Below are 24,601 nucleotides of genomic sequence, written 5' to 3'. Positions count from 1 at the left end.
CAGCGCTCTGCTGGGCGGCAGGCAGGCAGGGGTTCTCTATCCCAGCGCCGGGTGCGCTCACCTTCAGGGGGGGGGGGACCGAACTGCTCGAGTGCAGTGCTGCTGGGGTATTTAAACCCCACAGCGCTCGCGCCCGTTTTACCGCCCTGCGCCAGCCCGCTCTCCCAGGCAGGGGGATCCTTTGATCCTCCCGCCTGTGGAGATATCGCACATCTCTGGCGCTGTAATTACAGCGCCGGAGGTGAGCGGCACACAGGGGCATGGGAACTCTGTTCCCATGTCCCTGTTAGGCATACCATCTCCAGCGCTGCCGGAGATGGTGACAAAGGGCAGAGGATCTTTTTGATCCTCTGTCCTTTGTAGAGGCCAACGCTGGACATAATTGTCCAACTGTCGGTCTCCTCCACCCACCCAGCAGGCGCATATCAGCGGGATTCCGGCCATATATGCCCATAGATGCTTGGGGCACATCTATAAGCATATATGAACGGACATTATTCACATAGGGGCAGGAATAAGCCTTCCTATATAACTGTATAGGGGCACATATATATCCACAGATGTCTGGGCCACATCTATAGATACATATGTGCCCATACCCCTGAAACCCACCCCTATAACATGCCCTACATACATAGAGATGCATGCGGCCAAGGGGGCACACATACATCCTCATGTATGCAACGCATCCCACCTGGACGGGCCCAGAAAAAGGGCCCATATATATATGCATATATGCATATATGTCAGGGCATATATACATATATATACCTAAATATGACACTTCCCTCAACAACTACACACCCCCAAGGAATATTTCAACGGCTGTAGTGAGTACTTTGGCCCAACGGGCATTTCATAATGCACTCTGTATCACGGGTGAGTGCTTCAAGTAGAGTAGCCACCCCGCTTGGATACACACTATAAAGAAATAAAGAGTGATTTACTTAAAGGGGTTATCTGAGATCTATAATGCCCCTCACACAGATTGTACTTCCCTTGCTCCCCGGCACCGGTGTAGCCTCTGATGCTGGCACGGCCGCCACTGCATAACCCCGCTGTGCGGATGAAAACATCCAATGATGATGATGATGGGGGGGAGTCGGGATTGTGGGGTGGCAGCCAATATCAGGCTGTGATGGGAACGAGCCTCCCTAGCATTGTGGGTGATTTTAGGGAGGCTCGTTCACGTCACGGCCTGCTATTGGCTGCCCACTGTGTATAGGTAATCAATATCAGATTTTCTGGAGTCTGACAGATATTGATGACCTATCTGGAGGAGGCAAACTGTTGGACTATCTGTGTAAATGGCATTAAAGAAGATTACACAAACTAAAGCAATGTAACAGAGTGAGGGCACGTACTGGCACGAGGAGGTGTAGTGCTAGGATGCTGCATGGCACGAGGAGGTGTAGTGCTAGGATGCTGCATGGCACGAGGAGGTGTAGTGCTAGGATGCTGCATGGCACAAGGAGGCGTAGTGCTAGGATGCTGCTTGGCACGAGAAGGCGTAGTGCTAGGATGCTGCATGGCACGAGGAGGTGTAGTGCTAGGATGCCACATGGCACGAGGAGGTGTAGTGCTAGGATGCCACATGGCACGAGGAGGTGTAGTGCTAGGATGCTGCATGGCACGAGGAGGTGTAGTGCTAGGATGCCACATGGCACGAGGAGGTGTAGTGCTAGGATGCTGCATGGCACGAGGAGGTGTAGTGCTAGGATGCTGCATGGCACGAGAAGGCGTAGTGCTAGGATGCTGCATGGTATGAGGAGGTGTAGTGCTAGGATGCTGCATGGCACAAGGAGGTGTAGTGCTAGGATGCTGCATGGCACGAGGAGGCGTGGTGCTAGGATGCTGCATGGCACGAGGAGGTGTAGTGCTAGGATGCCACATGGCACGAGGAGGTGTAGTGCTAGGATGCTGCATGGCACGAGGAGGTGTAGTGCTAGGATGCCACATGGCACGAGGAGGTGTAGTGCTAGGATGCCACATGGCACGAGGAGGCGTAGTGCTAGGATGTCACCTGGCACGAGGAGGGGTACGGCTAGGATGCTGCATGGCATGAGGAGGTGTATTGCTAGGATGCCGCATAGCATGAGGAGGTGTAGTGCTAGGATGCTGCATGGCACAAAGAGGCATGCTGCTAGGATGCTGCATGGCACGAGGAGGTGTAGTGCCAGGATGCCACATGGCATGAGGAAGTGTAGTGCTAGGATGTCACCTGGCACGAGGAGGTGTAGTGCTAGGATGCTGCATGGCACGAGGAGCTGTAGTGCTAGGATGCTGCATGGCACGAGGAGGTGTAGTGCTAGGATGCCGCATGGCACGAGGAGGTGTAGTGCTAGGATGCTGCATGGCACGAGGAGGTGTAGTGCTAGGATGCTGCATGGCACGAGGAGGTGTAGTGCTAGGATGCTGCATGGCATGAGGAGGTGTAGTGCTAGGATGCTGCATGGCACGAAGAGGTGTAGTGCTAGGATGTCACATGGCACGAGGAGGTGTAGTGCTAGGATGCTGCATGGCACGAGGAGGTGTATTGCTAGGATGTCACATGGCACGAGGAGGCGTAGTGCTAGGATGTCACATGGCACGAGGAGGCGTAGTGCTAGGATGCTGCATGGCATGAGGAGGCATAGTGCTAGGATGCCACATGGCACGAGGAGGCGTAGTGCTAGGATGCTGCATGGCACAAAGAGGCATACTGCTAGGATGTCACCTGGCACGAGGAGGTGTAGTGCTAGGATGCCGCATGGCACGAGGAGGTGTAGTGCTAGGATGCCACATGGCACGAGGAGGCGTAGTGCTAGGATGTCACCTGGCACGAGGAGGCGTAGTGCTAGGATGTCACCTGGCACGAGGAGGCGTACGGCTAGGATGCTGCATGGCATGAGGAGGTGTATTGCTAGGATGCTGCATGGCATGAGGAGGTGTAGTGCTAGGATGCTGCATGGCACAAAGAGGCATGCTGCTAGGATGCTGCATGGCACGAGGAGGTGTAGTGCCAGGATGCCACATGGCATGAGGAAGTGTAGTGCTAGGATGTCACCTGGCACGAGGAGGGGTACGGCTAGGATGCCGCATAGCATGAGGAGGTGTAGTGCTAGGATGCTGCATGGCATGAGGAGGTGTAGTGCTAGGATGCTGCATGGCACAAAGAGGCATGCTGCTAGGATGCTGCATGGCACGAGGAGGTGTAGTGCCAGGATGCCACATGGCATGAGGAAGTGTAGTGCTAGGATGTCACCTGGCACGAGGAGGGGTACGGCTAGGATGCCGCATAGCATGAGGAGGTGTAGTGCTAGGATGCTGCATGGCATGAGGAGGTGTAGTGCTAGGATGCTGCATGGCACAAAGAGGCATGCTGCTAGGATGCTGCATGGCACGAGGAGGTGTAGTGCCAGGATGCCACATGGCATGAGGAAGTGTAGTGCTAGGATGTCACCTGGCACGAGGAGGGGTACGGCTAGGATGCCGCATGGCACGAGGAGGTGTAGTGCTAGGATGCTGCATGGCACGAGAAGGTGTAGTGCTAGGATGCTGCATGGCACAAGGAGGCGTAGTGCTAGGATGCTGCATGGCACGAGGAGGCGTAGTGCTAGGATGCCACATGGCACGAGGAGGCGTAGTGCTAGGATGCCACATGGCACGAGGAGGGGTACGGCTAGGATGCCGCATGGCACGAGGAGGTGTAGTGCTAGGATGCTGCATGGCACGAGGAGGTGTAGTGCTAGGATGCCGCATGGCACGAGGAGGTGTAGTGCTAGGATGCCACATGGCACGAGGAGGTGTAGTGCTAGGATGCTGCATGGCACGAGGAGGTGTAGTGCTAGGATGCCGCATGGCATGAGGAGGTGTAGTGCTAGGATGCCACATGGCATGAGGAGGTGTAGTGCTAGGATGTCACATGGCACGAGGAGGTGTAGTGCTAGGATGCTGCATGGCATGAGGAGGTGTAGTGCTAGGATGCCACATGGCATGAGGAGGTGTAGTGCTAGGATGCTGCATGGCACGAAGAGGTGTAGTGCTAGGATGCCACATGGCACGAGGAGGTGTTGTGCTAGGATGCCGCATGGCACGAGGAGGTGTAGTGCTAGGATGCCGCATGATGAAAGAAGCCAAATAAGTCCTCAATGACTGAAAAGGTTTGCACATAGTTAACTGTAGAAAACAGAATAACGGTATGATTGGAATCATTTTGGGTAGCGTAATACTTTTTAAATGCTTTTTGTTTTACTTTCACTTTCATGGTGAACAAGCAAAATCAGCAATTCTGGCATTTTTATTATTTTTTATTTTCCCCGGATTTCACCGTATGGGATTAATTGCGTAATGCGGGTCCTTATGGATGCGGCAATACCAAATAGGTGGAGATTTTATTTTTTACATTTTTCCATGGATGAGCATTTCTTCAATAGAAATTTAGTTTTTTGTTGTTTTGCTTTTTTTAGCTTGGAATTTTTATTTTATTTAATAATTTAACCATTTAATAGTCCTGTAAGCAGACTATGATAGGCGATCCCTGTAGTGTAATGTATTTCGATGTCGGTGCTATAATAACATTCACCAGCAGGCTGCGCCAGAGAGGCACAGCCTGCTGAGACACTCTAGAACAGGGATTCAGCTTCTATGAAACTACAACTCCCAGCATGCTAACATGTATGGCTGTTCTTCTAACTCCCGTGGAAGTGAATGGAGCATTCTGGGAGTTGTAGTTTTAGCACACCTGGAGTTCCGGAGGTTGCTTGCTGATCCCTGATCTAGAGGCAGGCCTGGGGCCTTCACTAGGCTCTGGCCTACCTGCATTGACATGGGCACCTTGTGATCTCATTCGTACCGATGGGATCCGCTTTTTCTGTAACGGCTTACATGCCACGGGCGCTATTGTAAGGGGTTAAACGGCACGGATCAGCACTCTCAGCAGGAGAGCGGCTCTCATGTGAGAGCCGAGCCTCCGCTTTTTGCTGCACAGGAGATGTAATGCTTAGACTTGACCGCTGTGGAACGGCGACGGCCCAGCCTAAAGCGCCTTAGTCCAGAAGCTACAATGTTTGGAACCAGGGGGAATGGAAAAGGAGTTCCACTAATACTCCATACTGCTTATAAATGGCTGCTGTTTGTACTAATATGACTTTCTTCTTTTTCTGGACCCGTTAAAGATCTACCAGACTTCAGCTATCACATTGCCGACTTTACTACCTTTTATTCTCTATTTCCTTCTCTTCCTTTTTCCATACTGTCTGCATCTTGCCCGCTCACTGAAGACCTTCCTCCCGTCCTCTTTTCTCCTCTCCCCTCGTCCACATTACTCATCATTCCTTCTTACACTATTTTGTGCTTCCCCTATTTTTCCATCCTTCTTTCCCTATTTTCCTATTACGCTCTTCTGTCCTGATCCATCTCTTTTCCTGATCTCTTCTTCTTCCTGCTATCTCTGTTTTCTCTGGATCATCTATGGTGCATCGCTCTACCTTAGATCCTTCCTATGTTTCTCACTGTTCCTTTTCTCACTATTGCGCTCCAGCTTGGAATCCCTGCTCCTCCCCATGTTACCAGCCCTTAGTTATACTACCTGCACCATCAGCCCTCATTGATGCGCCAGCATCGCCTCCTCCGCACTCAGCAATGTGATCCCACTCTGCATCCCTGCGCTCCTTTAGCTGGTTTACCTTCTTCTCCACTGTGGGACGAATCGCCCATGTCTCCACCTCTCTACTTCCTGCCGCCCTTTGTCGTTTCCTGGTGCACTACACGTACCTTACAGATGCTTCATTCTCCCTGGTGCCTGATCTTTCTTCCTGCTTCATCCTTGGCAAATAGACAGGTGTGGAGTCCGGTTGTTACCTTTTGTGACCACCATGATGGTGATCTTTTCACTTTGATGTGCATTTCTGGAAGGAACTACATAGTTCTTGAAAAGAGCTGAAAGTTTCTGTGTAAGAGAGAGAGAGAGAGTTTACCATGTGTCAAGGTATCTTTTTTATATAAATTATAAATATTTTATATAAAAAAAAAAAATGTTAATAAAATATGGAAATCAGTCAGGAAATCCACTAGGCGGACATAAAACGCCTTTCTTCTATCTTGAGACTCTAAATTTAATTTATGCAATTAATGAAAACAAAGGGGCAATCAATTATGCAAAATATATGTAATAATTTATTTATAAATGAGTAAAAATCCAATATAAAACTGACATAAGATCAATGGATAGACAAATTGACGCAGTAACAACAAACCACCACTAGATGGTGGTGTAATCCACTATCACTTTCTCACCAGCACAGAATTATTAAAAGTTACATATGATAAGATATAAATGCTATATCTTTATCAAACAGACCAATAATTAATACATCAAGAGAAGCTCAGGATTTTCTGTTTACCAACCGGTTATAACATGACAAAATACAGATTAATACAAGAACAATAAATGTTGTCTTGACTCTGTCTCAGCCTATGACAATCAAAAATATAAATGGTATTAATATGATATCATATCCCACTCAGCAACCAGACTATGGAAATATAATTTCCCAGAGTTTTCCTCTACTCAGACAATGTCTAATCTCCCATTAGCAATATGCATCTTTGCTAAGAGGACAACTAGCATTAGGGAGATGATTAACACTATACGGTCCCGCAATATGGGAACTCTTGACTATACGCTGAGAGGAATATCTTAATATTATCACAAGCAAAAAAAATATATAACATACGTTACCAAGTCAAGGATGGACAGGTTTCGGGTGTGATCAGTTCTCAAAACTCTTCCAGTAGACAAAAATTAATCCAAGTTTCTTTTTGTTGTTGAAGTAAATTGTTAGTTGCAGTTGTTTCAGTTGAAGAGTGTAGATAGATAGATAGATAGATAGATAGATAGATATGAGAGATAGAGAGAGAGATAGATTGATAGATAGATAGATCTCCTAACCTTTTCCATGCATAGTTTATACCCAATGTTATCTAAGAATTCCTCCCCTTCTAGATTAGGGATCTCCAATCGGACAAGATGGGTGTATTCGTATGCAGATACCAATGATGTCATTTTAAAGGGTTTCTATCACTTCGTTTCACATAATTAGCTCTCAGACACTAGCGATCCGCTAGTGTCTGCTCTAACAAACCATCCTAATATAATAGGTTTTGGGGCAGCCGTTTCGCTAAAATAAGAACTTATATCTATATGCTAATGAGCCTCTAGGTGCTATGGGGGCGTCATTAGCACCTAGAGGCTCCGTCTACCTTCATAAACTGCCGCCGCCCAGCGCGTCCCTCCAGCCCGCCCATCTCCTGCTGAATGCGATCCTCCCCGTGCACGTCTCTGTTCGGCGCATGCGCAGTGAATGTCTGACCGCTTCCCTGCTCAGACATCTCCACTGCGCCTGCGCCGATGACGTCATAGTGCTCCGAGGAACAGGCGCAGTGGAGATGTCTGTGCAGGGAAGCGGTCAGACATTCACTGCGCATGTGCCGAACAGAGACGTGCACGGGGAGGATCGCATTCAGCAGGAGATGGGCGGGCTGGAGGGACGCGCTGGGCGGCGGCAGTTCATGAAGGTAGACGGAGCCTCTAGGTGCTAATGACGCCCCCATAGCACCTAGAGGCTCATTAGCATATAGATATAAGTTCTTATTTTAGCGAAACGGCTGCCCCAAAACCTATCATATTAGGATGGTTTGTTAGAGCAGACACTAGCGGATCGCTAGTGTCTGACAGCTAATTATGTGAAACGAAGTGATAGAAACCCTTCAACCCTTGGAATACTGGTGAAAATGACATACTATTATCCATCTGCCTCTAGATGGCACTGTTGTACCACATGACAATTTCAACATTAATTCTAAATACCTAATAATGACCTTTTGACCTACCCAATATACATCAGTATTAAGGGTTTCTTCCTGACATTTTAATTACCCCTAATCTAGACATGTTGGAGTCACCATCTCCTACTGTCTTCTTAGGGACAATGGACAATGGCTCCTTTTACTTGATATCCGGGTTCATTAACTTGCCCACATGGCTGGCTAATAATATTCAGCTCTCCTCATGAAACCCAATTAGTAGGAAGACAACTTCAATACTTTCTAAACCTTAAAAGTCTATATGGTCAGTGGGATACACACAGCATAAAATATATCTTCTAAATGATATATATATAAATATATACACGTCGACACACTATTACACATAGATGACATATTATATAAGTCATTGGTTAAGATATGTTGCAAATTTAAATACACCACACAGGAATATATAGAATATAATTATGAAGACATGAATGGGACATTCACACACCCAATGTCTCTATAAGGCCGACTTCCCTAATGATTTTGTAATGAAGTAAAATAATAAATTGCTATTCAAATGGTCCTCTCTCACCGACACTTGTCTGTAGGACCCATCATAGTATTAACAGATACACTACATCTGCTCACAATAATTTTAAAAGACAATACACTCTATGTCCCTACAAACATATTACCCAAACTGAACTCAGCATAACCTCATCTCTTCATCTGTTTCAATCCTATAGAGAAATATCAGACTCTGGTTCAATCTGTGATTACACTTAAAGGCAATGAGCATTGATATTTAGACTATAATATCTTTAGATAAGATTGTACATTCATGAAAATGCACGACACATGTAATGGGACAGTTTAAAGTATACAGTAATCTATGCATAATACTGTGGTTAATGTGTGTATTTTTAATATAATGAATATAATACTAGAGGTGCAGTGTATACTGGCACCAAGTATAGAATTGTAGTGAATGCCAGCACACATGCGTACATTTATTAAAAACAACAAATTCGATTTGACTCCAGAAACACATTGCACACCTCTCAGCTCCAAACGCAGTTTGAACAGAGTTTATATGTTACGCTGTTGAGGCTGCATTAATCACAGAATTCTGCCCTCCGTTTCTATGGGTTTGGGCTGTATTTATTGCGGAAAACTGCAGAAAGCTAAATAAAAAATAATCTATACTAATAAAAGCCCTGTGTACGTGCTCAGGGCTGTTGTCCGTGCGTGTGTGCCGATTAGTGGAGTGCGCATGTGCAGCGCACAAATCAATCAGCACACACTCCACACACACAGCAGGGTGAGTGTGTGCCGATTATATACCATCTGATCGGAGTTTTCTCCAATCCGATGGTATATTTTAACTTGAAGCGTCCCCATCACCATAGGAACGCCTCTATGTTAGAATATACCATCGGATTTGAGTTAGATCTGAAAACTCAGATCCGACAGTATATTCTAACACAGAGGCGTTCCCATGGTGATGGGGACGCTTCAAGTTAGAATATACTAAGAACTGTGGACATAACGGCCCCCTGCTGCCTGGCAGCACCCGATCTCTTACAGGGGGCTGTGATCCGCACAATTAACCCCTCAGGTGCTGTACCTGAGGGGTTAATTGTGCGTATCATAGCCCCCTGTAAGAGATCAGGTGCTGCCAGGCAGCAGGGGCCAGACACCCCTCCCTCCCCAGTTTTAAATTCATTGGTGGCCAGTGCAGCTCCCCCTCCCTCCCCAGTATTAAATTCATTGGTGGCCAGTGCGGTCCCCCTCCCTCCCCAGTATTATATTCATTGGTGGCCAGTGCAGCTCCCCCTCCCTCCTCAGTATTAAATTCATTGGTGGCCAGTGCGGTCCCCCTCCCTCCCCAGTATTCTATTCATTGGTGGCCAATGTGGCCCCCCCTCCCTCCCCAGTATTAAATTCATTGGTGGCCAGTGAGGCCCCCTCCCTCCCAAGTATTATATTCATTGGTGGCCAGTGCGGCCTCCCCTCCTTACCCCTAATCCCTAATTAAAATCACCCCCCCCATCATTGGTGGCAGCGGAGAGTTCCGATCGGAGTCACAGTTTAATCGCTGTGGCTCCGATCGGTTACCATGGCAGCCAAGACGCTACTGCAGTCCTGGCTGCCATGGTTACTTAGCAATTTTAGAAGCATTATACTTACCTCCGCTGTCTGTGACCGGCCGGGCGCTCCTCCTACTGGTAAGTGAAAGGTCTGTGCTATAAGCAATGCGCCGCACAGACCTTTCACTTACCAGTAGGAGGAGTGCCCGGCCGGCCACAGACAGCGCAGGTAAGTATAATGCTTCTAAAATTGCTAAGTAACCATGGCAGCCAGGACTGCAGTAGCGTCTTGGCTGCCATGGTAACCGATCGGAGCCCCAGCGATTAAACTGGGACTCCGATTGGAACTCTCTGCTGCCACCAATGATGGGGGGGTGATTTTAATTAGGGGGGGAGACGGGAGGCCGCACTGGCCACCAATGAATATAATACTGGAGAGGGAGGGAGGGGGGGCCTCACTGGCCACCAATGAATTTATTACTGGGGAGGGAGGGAGGGGGGCCGCACTGGCCACCAATGAATATAATACTGGGGAGGGAGGGAGGGGGGCCGCACTGGCCACCAATGAATTTAATACTGGGGAGGGAGGTAGGGGGGCCGCACTGGCCACATATTGCTTTTAATACTGGGGAGGGAGGGAGGGGGGGGCGCACTGGCCACCAATGCTTTTAATACTGGGGATTCCGCACTGGCCACCAATGTTTTTTATACTGGGGAGGGAGAGGGCCGCACTGGCCACATAGTGCTTTTTATACTGGGGAGGGAGGGAGGGGGGGCGCACTGGCCACCAATGCTTTTTATACTGGGGAGGGAGGGGGGCCGCACTGGCCACCAATGCTTTTAATTTTGGGGAGGGAGGGGGCCGCACTGGCCACATATTGCTTTTTATACTGGGGAGGGAGGGAGGGGGGGGCCGCACTGGCCACCAATGCCTTTTATACTGGGATGGGAGGGGAGGCCGCACTGGCCACAAATGCTTTTTTTTATACTGGGCAGGGAGGGAGGGGGGGTGGCGCACTGGCCACCAATGCTTTTTATACTGGGGAGGGAGGGGGGGCCGCACTGGCCACCAATGCTTTTAATACTGGGGAGGGAGGGAGGGGGGGGGCGCACTGGCCACCAATGCTTTTTATACTGGGGAGGGAGGGGGGGGCCGCACTGGCCACCAATGCTTTTAATACTGGGGAGGGAGGGGGGTCTGGCCCCCTGCTGCCTGGCAGCACCCGATCAGGGGGCTGAGATCCGCACAATTAACCCCTCAGGTGCGGCACCTGAGGGGTTAATTGTGCGGCTAACAGCCCCCTGTAAGAGATCGGGGGCTGCCAGGCAGCAGGGGGCAGTTATGTACACAGTTCTTAGTATATTCTAACTTGAAGCGTCCCCATCACCATGGGAACGCCTCTGTGTCAGAATATACTGTCGGATCTGAGTTTTCACGATAGTGAAAACTCAGATCTGAAAAAGCTGTTATGGAGACGGATCCGCACTGAACGGATACCATTGTTTGCATTTATAGGTGCGGATCCGTCTGTGCAGATACCAGACGGATCCGCACCTATTGCAGGTGTGAAAGTAGCCTAAAATAGGGACTCCTGACTTTACATTGAAAGTCAATGGGGGACGGATCCGTTTACAATTGCACCAATATTGTGTCAATGTAAACGGATCCGTCCCCATTAACTTACAATGTAAGTCAGGACGGATCCGTTCGGCTCCGCACCGCCAGGCGGACACCAAAACGCACCAGCAGTCTCAGCACCACGTGGCACAGCCAGTCGTCTCAGCCACCAGTCAGCGCCAGCTGTTTCAGCCATCAGCTGCAGTCTCAGCACCACCAGTCAGTGCCAGCAGTTCGTGCCAGCCATTCTCAGGCACCAGTCACAGTGCCCACAGTCTCAGCACCACCAGTCAGTCCTAGCAGTCAGTGCCAGCTGTATCAGCCACCAGTCACAGAGCCAGTGGTCTCAGCACCACCAGTCAGTGCCAGCCGTATCAGCCACCAGTCACAGTGACAGCAGTCTCAGCACCACCAGTCAGTGGCAGTCATATCAGCCACCAGTCACAGTGCCTGCAGTCTCAGCCAAAAGTCAGTGCAGTGACGCATATTACAGCTACATATAAGTAAGTATTACAGTAAGAGAAAATATTATCTATACTAATAAAAGCCCTGTGTACGTGCTCAGGGCTGGTGTCCGTGCGTGCGTGTGTGCCGATTATAGAAGTGCGCATGCGCAGCGGATGGACACACACACACAGGCCAATCCAGGTCGCAGAGCCGGGCTCGGAGGCACAGCGGCGGGACAGCAGTGCTCAGGGAGGAGGACGCCGGGAGCCGGGCACAGCGGCTTTTAGAGTTATACTCTGCCCGGAGCACGCGGGACAGCGCAGCCGTCACAGATCCCGGGGAGCCGTCCACACTGAGAACCGGCTATCTTACTCATTATGCCGCACGCGCAGTGCGGCCAGACGCCGCTCCATCGGCACACACTCCACGGACACTACATGTGCAGCATCCTATTGTAATGGCAGCGGGGGGCAGTCACTGTATTGCACCTTCCCCGCTCACTTACTACATGGTGAGGCAGGAGGCCTGGCGAGCGGCCAGGCACTGGTAGCGTAACTCACTAAGTGACGCCCCTGCTCCGCCCACTGCATGAATGAAGCAGTCGGCGCAGGTGCATGATGTAGTGAGTTACGCTGCCAGTGCCTGGCCGCCCGCCCGGCCTCCTGCCTCACCATGTAGTAAGTGAAGAAGTGAAGATCGTTATTATTATTATTACAGTTATTCAAAGTATTACTACTCTGAGCGGGGCCGGTGCAATACAGTGACTGCACCGGGCCCCGCTGCCATTACATTCACACTAAACAGCGACACTGTTATGGGGGGATCTGTGGATGACACATAGCATAAGATGCTGTGTGTCATCCACAGATACCCCCATAACTATGTCAGCCACAGACCCCAATAAGTGTCACCCACAGACCAGCCCCATAACAGTGTCAGCCACATATACCCCCATAACAGTGTCAGCCACATATACCCCCATAACAGTGTCAGCCACAGACCCCAATAAGTTTCAGCCACAGACCAGCCCCATAACAGTGCCATCCACAGATCCCCCCATAACAGTGCCATCCACAGATCCCCCATAACAGTGTCATCCACAGATCCCCCATAACAGTATCATCCACAGATCCCCCATAACAGTGTCATCCACAGATCCCCACATAACAGTGCCATCCACAGATCCCCACATAACAGTGCCATCCACAGGTCCCCCCATAACAGTGTCATCCACAGATCCCCCCATAACAGTGCCATCCACAGATCCCCCCCTCACAGTGCCATCCACAGATCCCCCATAACAGTGCCATCCACAGATCCCCCATAACAGTGCCATCCACAGATCCCCCATAACAGTGCCATCCACAGATCCCCCCATAACAGTGCCATCCACAGATCCCCCCCTCACAGTGCCATCCACAGATCCCCCCCTCACAGTGCCATCCACAGATCCCCCCCATCAGTGTCATCCACAGATCCCCCATCACAGTGCCATCCACAGATCCCCTATAACAGTGCTATCCACAGATCCCCCCATAACAGTGTCATCCACAGATCCCCCATAACAGTATCATCCACAGATCCCCCCATCACAGTGCCATCCACAGATCCCCCCATCACAGTGCCATCCACAGATCCCCCATCACAGTGCCATCCACAGATCCCCCCCATAACAGTGCCATACACCGATCCCCTATAACAGTGCCATCCACAGATCCCCCCCTCACAGTGCCATCCACAGATCCCCCCCTCACAGTGTCATCCACAGATCCCCCCATCACAGTGTCATCCACAGATCCCCCATCACAGTGCCATCCACAGATCCCCCCATAACAGTGCCATACACAGATCCCCTATAACAGTGCTATCCACAGATCCCCCATAACAGTGTCATCCACAGATCCCCCATAACAGTATCATCCACAGATCCCCCCATCACAGTGCCATCCACAGATCCCCCATCACAGTGCCATCCACAGATCCCCCCCATCACAGTGCCATCCACAGATCCCCCCCATAACAGTGCCATACACCGATCCCCTATAACAGTGCCATCCACAGATCCCCCATCACAGTGTCATCCACAGATCCCCCCATCACAGTGCCATCCACAGATCCCCCATCACAGTGCCATCCACAGATCCCCCCCATAACAGTGCCATCCACAGATCCCCTATAACAGTGCTATCCACAGATCCCCCATAACAGTGTCATCCACAGATCCCCCATAACAGTATCATCCACAGATCCCCCCATCACAGTGCCATCCACAGATCCCCCATCACAGTGCCATCCACAGATCCCCCCCATAACAGTGCCATACACCGATCCCCTATAACAGTGCCATCCACAGATCCCCCATCACAGTGCCAGCACTACTGTTCTAGCGCCTGTTATTGTAACGGGCTTAATGTCTAGTAAGTATATAAGAATATAAGGAATAACAGTTTGGTGCTTTTCAAGCACGATACAGTATTGTTTCATCCTATAAGACGCACCGAGGTGTTAGAGGAGGAGAATAAGAAAATAATATTTTTCAGATAAGACTACCAATGTTAACCCCTTAGTGACCAAGCCTGTTTGGGCCTTTATGACCAAGCGTTTTTCTTCCTTTTTTCATGGTCTCGTTCCAAGAGCTATAACTTTTGTATTTTTTCATCTATATAGCTTCATGATGGCTTGTTTTTTACGGGACAAGTTGTAGTTTTTAATTGGCGCCATTTTGGGGTACACATAACTTTCTGATTAACTTTTATTAACTCTTTCTGGGAGGGAGATGGGGAAAAATAGCAATACTGCCACTGCGTTTTTACATTATAAATTTTATGGCGTTCATTTTTCGGTACAAATAACATAATATCTTTATTCTCTGGGTCAGTACGATTACAGTGATACTAAATACTTATAATTTTGTTTACGTTTTACTATTTTTTTTGCAATAAAACCCCTTTTATTACCAAAAAAATGATTTTGCATTGCCACTTCACAAGACCCATAACTTTTTTATATTTTTTTATATGGAATTGTGTGAGGGCTTGATTTTTGAAAGACGACTTGTATTTTTCATTGGTATGATTTTGGAGTAAATGCCGCTTTTTGATCGCTTGTTATTAAGTTTTTTTCGGTGGAAACTAAGAATAAATTCGAAATTCTGTCTTTTTTTTTTACGACGTTCACCATAGGGGATAATTTATGTAATATTTATGTAGTCCCGGTCGGTACGGACGCGGCAATACCAAACATATGGGGGATATTTTCTTTTTGCAATTTTTTTCATTGAATAGCATAGTTTTTTATTTTATGGATTTTTTTTTATTTAATAAATGTGTATTTTTTTTCTATTTTTTTTACTACTTAATAGTCCCACAAGGGGACTATAATATACAGTATTTTGATTGCTTTTAAAATGTAATGCATTATCTCTATAATGCATTACATTTCAATAGCAATGCTATTCAAACATTGACCAGCAGCCTGCTGGAGGTAAACGGAAGACAGGCTCGGGGCCCTGATCGGAAGCAAGGTAAGCTTCCCAGCACATCAGCACCCCGCGATCGCATTTTTGGGGTGCTGATGGGAGACAGAGGGAGTCTGCTCCCTCTGTCACCACTTTACATGCAGTGGGCGCCATTGCGCCCGGCATGTAAAGGGTTAAACAGCCCGGATCGGCACTCCTGCCAGTCCGGGCTGTTAGAGCAGGGACCCTGCTCTCATGTGAGAGCCAGGTCCGCGCTCCCTGCTGCACGGGGGAGCCGTGCAGCGCTTAGACTAGGCCGCCGTAAAAACGCGGCGGCCCAGCCTAAGGCCCCTTAGTGACCGCCGTAAAAACACGTATGGGTGGTCACTAAGGGGTTAATCAGACCTCAGCTCAGAGCCCCAATCAGTCCCCTAATATTAATAAGACTTCCAATCTGACCTCAGATCAGACCCCCAATATAAATAAGATATCCCCCCCCCCCATTCAGACATCAGATCAGACCCACAGTGTGAATGACCCATCAGTTCAGACCCCCATGCTCAGAGCAAAAAACTAATATCAACTTAGGCTACTTTCACACCTGCGTTCGGTGCGGATCCATCTGGTATCTGCACAGACGGATTTGCACCTATAATGCAAACGCTTGTATCCGTTCAGAACGGATCAGTTTGCATTATTCTGTCAAAAAAAAGTCTAAGTGAAAACGGATCTGTCCTAACTTATAGTGGGGGACGGATCCGTTTTCAATTCCACCATATTGTGTCAGTGAAAACCGATCCTTCCCCATTGACTTGCATTGTAAGTCAGGATGGATCCGTTTGGCTCCGCACGGCCAGGCGCTGCAAGCTGCGTTTTGGTGTCCGCATCCAGAGCGGAATGGAGGCGGAACGGAGCCAAACTGATGCATTCTGAACGGATCCTTATCCATTCAGAATGCATTGGGGCTGAACTGATCCGTTTTGAACCGTTTGTGAGAGCCCTGAAACAGATCTCACAAACGGAATTCAAAACACCAGTGTGAAAGTAGCCTTACCGCTCCTGCTCCAGACACCGCCGCCACTCCTAGGATCCAGCTCTCTGCTGCACATTGTGCTGTAACCTGATGTGCACAGCGTGAAGTCACAGCATAAGGCTCCATTCACACGTCCGCAAAATGGGTCCGCATCCTTTCCGCAATTTTGTGGAAAGGGTGCGGACCCATTCATTCTCTACGGGGACGGAATGGATGCGGACAGCACACAGTGTGCTGTCTGCAGCCGCAATTGCGGAGCGCGGCCCCGATTTTGGGTCCGCAGCTCCGCAAAAAGATAGAGCATGTCCTATTCTTGTCCTCAGCTTGTGGACAAGAATAGGCATTTCTATGGGGGTGACTGGCTGGTGTGTTGCGGACCCGCAACACACCACGGACGTGTGAAGGTAGCCTAACGAGCGGTCGAGGACCAGGAAGCGGTGAACAGTGAGCCCAGGGAGCGCTGCATTCTCTGCTTCCCGCTCCTCCTGTACTTATGGGCACTTCCACAATGGAAGCAGAAAGGAAGAGCTGCTGAGGGGGATACAGCAGATGACGATCTTCCTTTAGTCTCTGCTTGTAGTTTCCAGCTGCACAGGAAAGGGAGAAATGGACCTGTTGAGGAAGACCTAAGTATAAGGACAGAATAGTTAGTCCTATCTAAATCACATGATGCATTAACAGAAAATGAAGATGTAAATTTCTGTATAAACTAAGCATCTAAAAATGTAACTTTATTAGTATAGAAGGTTTAAGATCTATTTGAAATTCAAGTCTGCAAAAAAAAAAAAAAAATTCATACGAGTGGTTCTTTAAACTTTATTCCTTTTTTTTTTTTTGGAGGAGGGATGAAGAAAACCAGCAATAAGGCCCTTCTCCTGAATGATCCACCAAGGATGGACAGGAAGGAGATCAGCAGAAGAATATTAGACCTTACCTTGGAGATCATCTCCCTGCTGAGCGGAGAGGTAAACTTTTCTAGATTTCTCTCCTCTTTATTGTATTCTGTAACAAGTCAGGCATCGGGAAGGAGAATCCATCATAGGAAGTGATAGGAAGAGTCCAGGGTCCTGTAGAATGGCCTCCAAATCTTCCAAGTGACGGAGAACCTGAAGATCAGCCCCCAGTATGGTGAGTGATGTATCATGTGACCAGGGACCAATAGTCATGTTGTAGGAGCCACGAGAAGGTAAGTAGGCACGTTGTACCAGGAGGAGAGGGCCGGAGGAGAGCACATGGCCCCTGAAGGGTTTATTTATATCACACTGCCTGAAGAACGTATTTAAAAGAAAATTGTAATGGCATACAAGGGAATGCTCCAAACTCCGAACGGAACCTCACGAATAGCTGCTAGCAGACGAATAGGAAACGCTCCCAAGCGACTTACACTCCTAGCAATCAGTCTCTAATAGCATAGAGTGAATCACCCCAAGAACGAGACGAGGCTCTGTGTTGAGGGTCAAGCAGTGGTCACCCAGAGCTGTGTGTTTATTGATCTTATATAACATTGGTACACATCAGTACCACCCACAGGGTTTTGTAAACACAACCAATAATCACTTACAATACAGTAAAACACTCCCACACAAAATCCTCCCCTCTGCCTGTGATACAGTTACCTTACACAATGGGTTGATGTAATTATCACAGGCAGGAGAATACACAATGTCTTCTGTCCTGGAGACAACCGAGGAGTAATTCAATTATCTCTCACGACAAAAGGAAATCGCCAGTACACACGTGGAGACAATAGGACAGACATCACTACTCAAATATACAATGTCCCACCCATTACAGTACACATAGACATTTAACATATCCCAAAATGGCACGAATTAGACCATGGGTTCAAAAGTTAGTAAAAGTCCTTTGTGAACAAAGGAAGCATGGCTGATGAGAGGGCCCATAATCCTGGGGCAAGAGGCTGGTAACCAGGCTCCTCCAAAACCCAGTGGCGAGGTTAGTTTCGCCACACATCTCCCCTTCTGCCAGTCAGTGCCCTTGTTAGTCCAGCAGCCCACCCACAAAATAGAAACAGTAGTACAGCCCACCCACAATAAATGGTTACTACACTTGAGCAAGGCATAAACTTGTCCATGTCCAGGTGCCTCACCATGGCTGTGTGGGGGGCTGGTAGACTGCCTTGGTGGGTTGCTGAGTGGGCAGAGACCAGCGGTACTCTGCCCTGGTGCCAGCGCTACCACGGAAGTAGCCTGGTTGGAGCCTGGTTGTTGGAGGGGGAGACCGACTGTCTCCCCTTTAGATACACCGCTCTGCTGCTGGAGGGAGAGACCGACTGTCTACCCTTTAGATAGACCACCATGCTGCTGTGGGGGGAGACCAACTGTCTCCCCTTTGGCTAAACAGCCCTGTTGCTGGGGGACAGGACCGACTGTCCCTACCCCCTGTGCTGTGAGTGCAGAGACCATGGTCCCATCTGCACTGTTGTGGGGCTTACTGTCTCCCCCTGGTGCGTTAAACTTCCGCTGGGGGATGAAGACTGTGCTCCCAAATCCTTGTAGATCACACGGCCGCTGGGGAATGGAGACTGGGCTCCCAATTCCCTGCATATCACACTGCCGCTGGGGGATGGAGACTGTGCTCCCAATTCCTTGTAGATCACACGGCCGCTGGGGAATGGAGACTGGGCTCCCAATTCCCTGCATATCACACTGCCGCTGGCGGATGGAGACTGGGCTCCCAATTCCTTGTAGATCACACGGCCGCTGGGGAATGGAGACTGGGCTCCCAATTCCCTGCATATCACACTGCTGCTGGGTAATAGAGACTGGGCTTCCAATTCCCTGTACATCACACGGCCGCTGGGGAATGGAGACTGGGCTCCCAATTTCCTGCATATCACACTGCCGCTGGGGAATGGAAGAAGAAGAGAGAAAAGAAGCTCAAAGTACCAAAAATAATAATAATAATAGCAAAGTTAATATTTTATTGAATCAAGAACATGATAAAAAGACACATATACAATTGATGCCACAGACAGGGGAGGGGGAGCAGGGAAGGAGAGAACAAGCGCTCCCCCTCCCCTGTCTGTGGCATCAATTGTATATGTGTCTTTTTATCATGTTCTTGATTCAATAAAATATTAACTTTGCTATTATTATTATTTTTGGTACTTTGAGCTTCTTTTCTCTCGTCTTCTACCATTGCACTCGGAGCTTGTACCGAGTTATTTCCTTTTCGGATGTCTCGGCACATCTATACTGAGTAGGCACTGTCCCTCAACTGTGTCTGGTACATCCAGGGTCTTTCTCTTTTCTTCCGCTGGGGAATGGAGACTGGGCTCCCAATTCCCTGTACATCACACGGCCGCTGGGGAATGGAGACTGGGCTCCCAATTCCCTGTAGATTACTCTGCCGCTGGGGGATGGAGACTGGGCTCCCAATTCCCTGCATATCACACGGCTGCTGGGGGATGGAGACTGGGCTCCCAATTCCCTGCATATTACACTGCCGCTGGGGGATGGAGACTGGGCTCCCAATTCCCTGCATATCACATGGCCGCTGGGGAATGGAGATTGGGCTCCCAATTCCCTGCATATCACACGGCCGCTGGAGAATGGAGACTGGGCTCCCAATTCCCTGTAGATTACACTGCCGCTGGGGAATGGAAACTGGGCTCCCAATTCCCTGCATATCACATTGCTGCTGGGGGACAGGACCAACTGTCTCTGCCCCCTGTAACTCAGCCTGCCGCTGGGGAATGGAGACTGGCCTCCCAATTCCCTGCAGGACTGGTGGAGAGACCTCGGTCCCATCTCCACCGGCCACCTGGGGTTCTTCCCAGTAAACCTCCACAATATCCTCCCAGCTGAAGGGCTCTGGAACTGGGTCTGTCATCTTGCTGTCCTGCTGAGCCTTCCCAATGGAGTGGAAGAGATCTCGGTAGTCCTGCTCCAGTTCCCACTCCAGGGTTGCTAGGTGAGCCAGGTCTTTCTCTACCTCATGGGGGTCATCCCAATCCTGCCTAGCCTCCCTCTGGTAGAAAATGTCCTGAAGTCTGGACTGTGCAGGGCTCCCGAAGTCAGGCTCTGCAAAGGACTCCCATAACAAGCCAGGACCATCAAACTCCTCTCCCTCTGGCTTGTCATGCTCAGCTGTTCAGGGTATATACTGTGCCATATACCACCAGAGCGCCTGGTAGGCATCCTCCAGCCATAGCTCCTGCCATACCCGGTGCTCTAGTACCTTCACCCATTCCTCCAGGGGCTGCTCTCCCAGGAAGGGCATCCGCAGGTCCACTTGCTTCTGCAATCGCTGCTCTTCACTGAGGAGACTCTCGCCTCGCTGATATTGTACATTATCCAGGGCCTGGTACCAGATGCCTTTCCTTAATGCATCCCGGCCATCCAGGTCTTCCTCATCGTATGCCACTGCTGGTTTCATCCTGCTGCTGTCAGGGACGCTGTACTGGGACATGGGTTGTCCTCAAATTGTAATTCCAGGGAATGATGTTACTTTGTAGCTGTCCTTCTTGGCTGTGAGAACGATCCTGCCGCTTGCCACCAATTGTAACGGCATACAAGGGAATGTTCCAAACTCCGAACGGAACCTCACGAATAGCTGCTAGCAGACGAATAGGAAACGCACCCAAGCGGCTTACACTCCTAGCAATCAGTCTCTAATAGCATAGAGTGAATCCCCCCAAGAACGAGACGAGGCTCTGTGTTGAGGGTCAAGCAGTGGTCACCCAGAGCTGTGTGTTTATTGATCTTATATAACATTGGTACACATCAGTACCACCCACAGGGTTTTGTAAACACAACCAATAACCACGTACAATACAGTAAAACACTCCCACACAAAATCCTCCCCTCTGCCTGTGATACAATTACCTTACACAATGGGTTGATGTAATTATCACAGGCAGGAGAATACACAATGTCTTCTGTCCTGGAGACAACCGAGGAGTAATTCAATTATCTCTCACGACAAAAGGAAATTGCCAATACACACGTGGGGACAATAGGACAGACATCACTACTCAAATATACAATGTCCCACCCATTACAGTACACATAGACATTTAACATATCCCAAAATGGCACGAATTAGACCAGGGGTTCAAAAGTTAGTAAAAGTCCTTTGTGAACAAAGGAAGCATAGCTGATGGGAGGGCCCATAATCCTGGGGCAAGAGGCTGGTAACCAGGCTCCTCCAAAACCCAGTGGCGAGATTAGTTTTGCCACAAAAATAAAAAAGTGTTTATTAATATCTGGTTAAAACGGGAAAATACTATACATCACTTTCGTGAATTTCAGGCTCCAGATTGAAGTAATGTAGTTCAGGAAAATAATAGACCCACTACATAACATGCAGTCTGCACTAAATCCTAGTCCTGCTGGCACGTTTGTGCTAATATTTGCTGGAAGCCCTGTTATGAGTGGAATCAGTGTTATCTTCCAATCTCATAGACTATTAGTATGTGAAATACATCACACACCCTGTCAGGGCATTCCAGCAAACTGCATCCACACAGTATTGAGTAATTCTATAGATGCTCACTCAGCTGCCTACATCTGCCTACCCATTCATGCAAGACAGCACTGGGTCTAAGTATCGGACCGCATTCACACTACCAGGTCAGCTGGTACGCTGCCTGACACTTAGTATGCACCCTGCCTATAGAGCCGTGTCCTAAATGGAGATCACCGGCTCAACGCGTTTCAACGTGACATGGTCTGCTCCGTGTCATCAGGAGCGAAAGTCTCTCAATAAGGTAAGCCTGTAGAGGAAAAAGTGCCCCACACTTTTGCCTGTCAAGGCTCCGGCGCTATGACGGCCGTACGCGGGCGCACGAGCGCCGAAAGGATATCAGACAAGCCCCGCCTATGGGGGCGGTGTGTACTGGTACTCCCGCAAATCATGGTAAGGCGCGTCATCTGACATCCGCCCCTTGACCCGCTGAGTACCCTGGTGAATACATACACCTCCTCATGATTGCGCAAGATGCGCTACTGTATTGGGGGAACCGAAAGTTGCGGCTCATATATGGTCCAATCGCCTCGTTCCAATGTGGGTATAATGGAGAACCTGTACAGGTAACAGATCAGTATCCATCTACATCAAATCTAGAACCATTAAATAACAAACACAAACCAGACCTAAAACAGTGTGTCACCTACCTTCCCTGCGTGTCAACCTCCATATCTGTTCTCTGCAATTAAGTGCCAATCACAGTAAAAAAGGTGGAGAAATCAGGAAAGACAAGCAGGAGGGGACATCATCATATTGCTGTATATGCCTGTACTCAGTTAACACAAGTGGAGAAAACCACAGTTATGTCGTACATTCAATTGGATTAGATGAAGCAAGCATATGAAATAGCTTCATTCAAACCTCTCGGGTGGATAGTTTGCAGCTTGAAAATCCACATTGCTTCTCTCCGGAGTAGCAATGTGTCAATATCTCCACCGCGTATGGATCTGTTAATCAATACAATCCCTTGAACTCGCAAAACATCGGGATTACCGTCATGTGCTTCACGTACATGACGTGACACAGTTGTGTCCCGTAGGTTGCGGATATCTGATAGGTGTTCACCTATTCTCCTCCTAAGCTTGCGTTTGGTCTTATCTACATACTATAGGCCGCATTTACAGGTAATCAAATACACCAAGCCCACTGAGGTGCATCTAATGAAGGAACGGATATTATATCTCTCCCCAATCGAAAAACTGGTGAAGGAATCTCCTTTGATGTGCTTGCATATAATACAGGAACCAAAGGGGAAGGTGCCTTTCGCTGTATTTTTGAGCCATGTACCAGGCGTAGGACGTGTGTAGAGGCTGTGCACCAATCGATCGTGTAAATTAGAGCCACGTCGATACGTGACAGATGGACGATCAGATATAGATGACCCAATGTCTGGATCGGACGGAAGAATAGACGAATGATTCTGCAGAATCTCACGGACCTGTCGATGAGCCTTGTCAAAAGTAGCTAAAATCCGAGGAGTGGAATCAATAATGGTCCTATTTTTTGGGACCAATAGTTCGCTCCGATTCGCACTCATGGCATGATGGTATGCCTTTTTCAGAGTATGCTGTGGGTACCCTCGATTTTTGAATCTAGATCTTAAATCAGAGGCCGCTGCCTTGAACTCACCTAGCTCAGAACAATTCCTTCTGGCCCTGAGGTACTGTCCTTTCGGAATGCCACTACTGAGGGCCCGGGGATGTCCACTCTCCCAATGCAGGAGACTATTAGTGGAAGTTTGTTTTCTGAATAATTTGGTGGTAATTTTCCTGTCCCTACCCATTAAGATAGTAAGGTCCAAGAAGGTATTCTGGCTCTCTTGCATTTCAGATGTAAAAAATAGGCCTAGTTGGTTAGTATTCTGGGCTTCCACAAAGTGCGTAAAGCTAGTACTGGTGCCATTCCATAGTGTCAACACGTCATCTATATATCTAATCCACAAATGGATACAAGATGTATATTGTTCCATCATGTCAGTGAACACCACCTCCTTCTCCCACCAGCCTAGGTAGAGGTTTGCAAACGTCGGGGCACAGGGACTGCCCATCGCAACCCCCCTGAGCTGGTGGTAGATGCGTTGGTCAAAGAGAAAGATGTTTTGAGTCAGAATAAAATTCAAGAGTTGCATGATGAAGGTATTGTGGCGGCAACAGTGTTCACCTCTCGTTTGGAGAAAGGTCCCTACAGCCTCACATCCCAATTCATGGGGTATAGAGGTGTACAGGGCCTCTACATCCAGGCTTGCCAACCATACCCCCTCGTCACAATAGATACCATCCAACCGCTGTAACACATCCATGGTGTCACGGGCATAGGATGGCAGGCTCACTACAAATGGACGCAGGATGGTGTCCACGTATGTACTAATATTTGCAGTGAGGCTGCCAATGCCCGAGACAATGGGTCTGCCCTTCATATTTATTCCCTAAGTGTCTCTCTCCATCCACAGGAGTACACAATAGTGAAGAAGACATCGGGGGACTGTGTGACTCCCATCACCCATCTCCAGTCAGGAGGGCGGAGCAGGACCCCTCACCCCATCACAGAGCCTCCCCCTCACCCCCTGATAAATGAGCAGAAGATCCTAGAACTCACCCAGAAGATGATGGAGCTGCTGACTGGAGAGGTGACACTGCTGGGAATGCTAAGAAATTATCCAGTAACCGCAC

At 48.9% G+C, this 24,601-nt stretch overlaps 1 long non-coding RNA gene across 1 annotated transcript in view; it reads left to right on the top strand.

The window, feature by feature from the left end:
• Positions 1-24,430, top strand: part of LOC120991187 — a 51,723-nt gene extending 27,293 nt beyond the window's left edge. Inside the window, exon 3 of the long non-coding RNA XR_005776535.1 lies at positions 24,382-24,430. This is a non-coding gene — a long non-coding RNA (uncharacterized LOC120991187). The remainder of the gene's footprint in view (positions 1-24,381) is intronic.
• Positions 24,431-24,601: the final 171 nt, after the last annotated feature.

This window comes from Bufo bufo, chromosome 2, assembly GCF_905171765.1.
Source record: "Bufo bufo chromosome 2, aBufBuf1.1, whole genome shotgun sequence".
In the NCBI taxonomy this organism is placed as follows: domain Eukaryota; kingdom Metazoa; phylum Chordata; class Amphibia; order Anura; family Bufonidae; genus Bufo; species Bufo bufo.
This window is presented reverse-complemented; position numbering and strand designations above follow the sequence as displayed.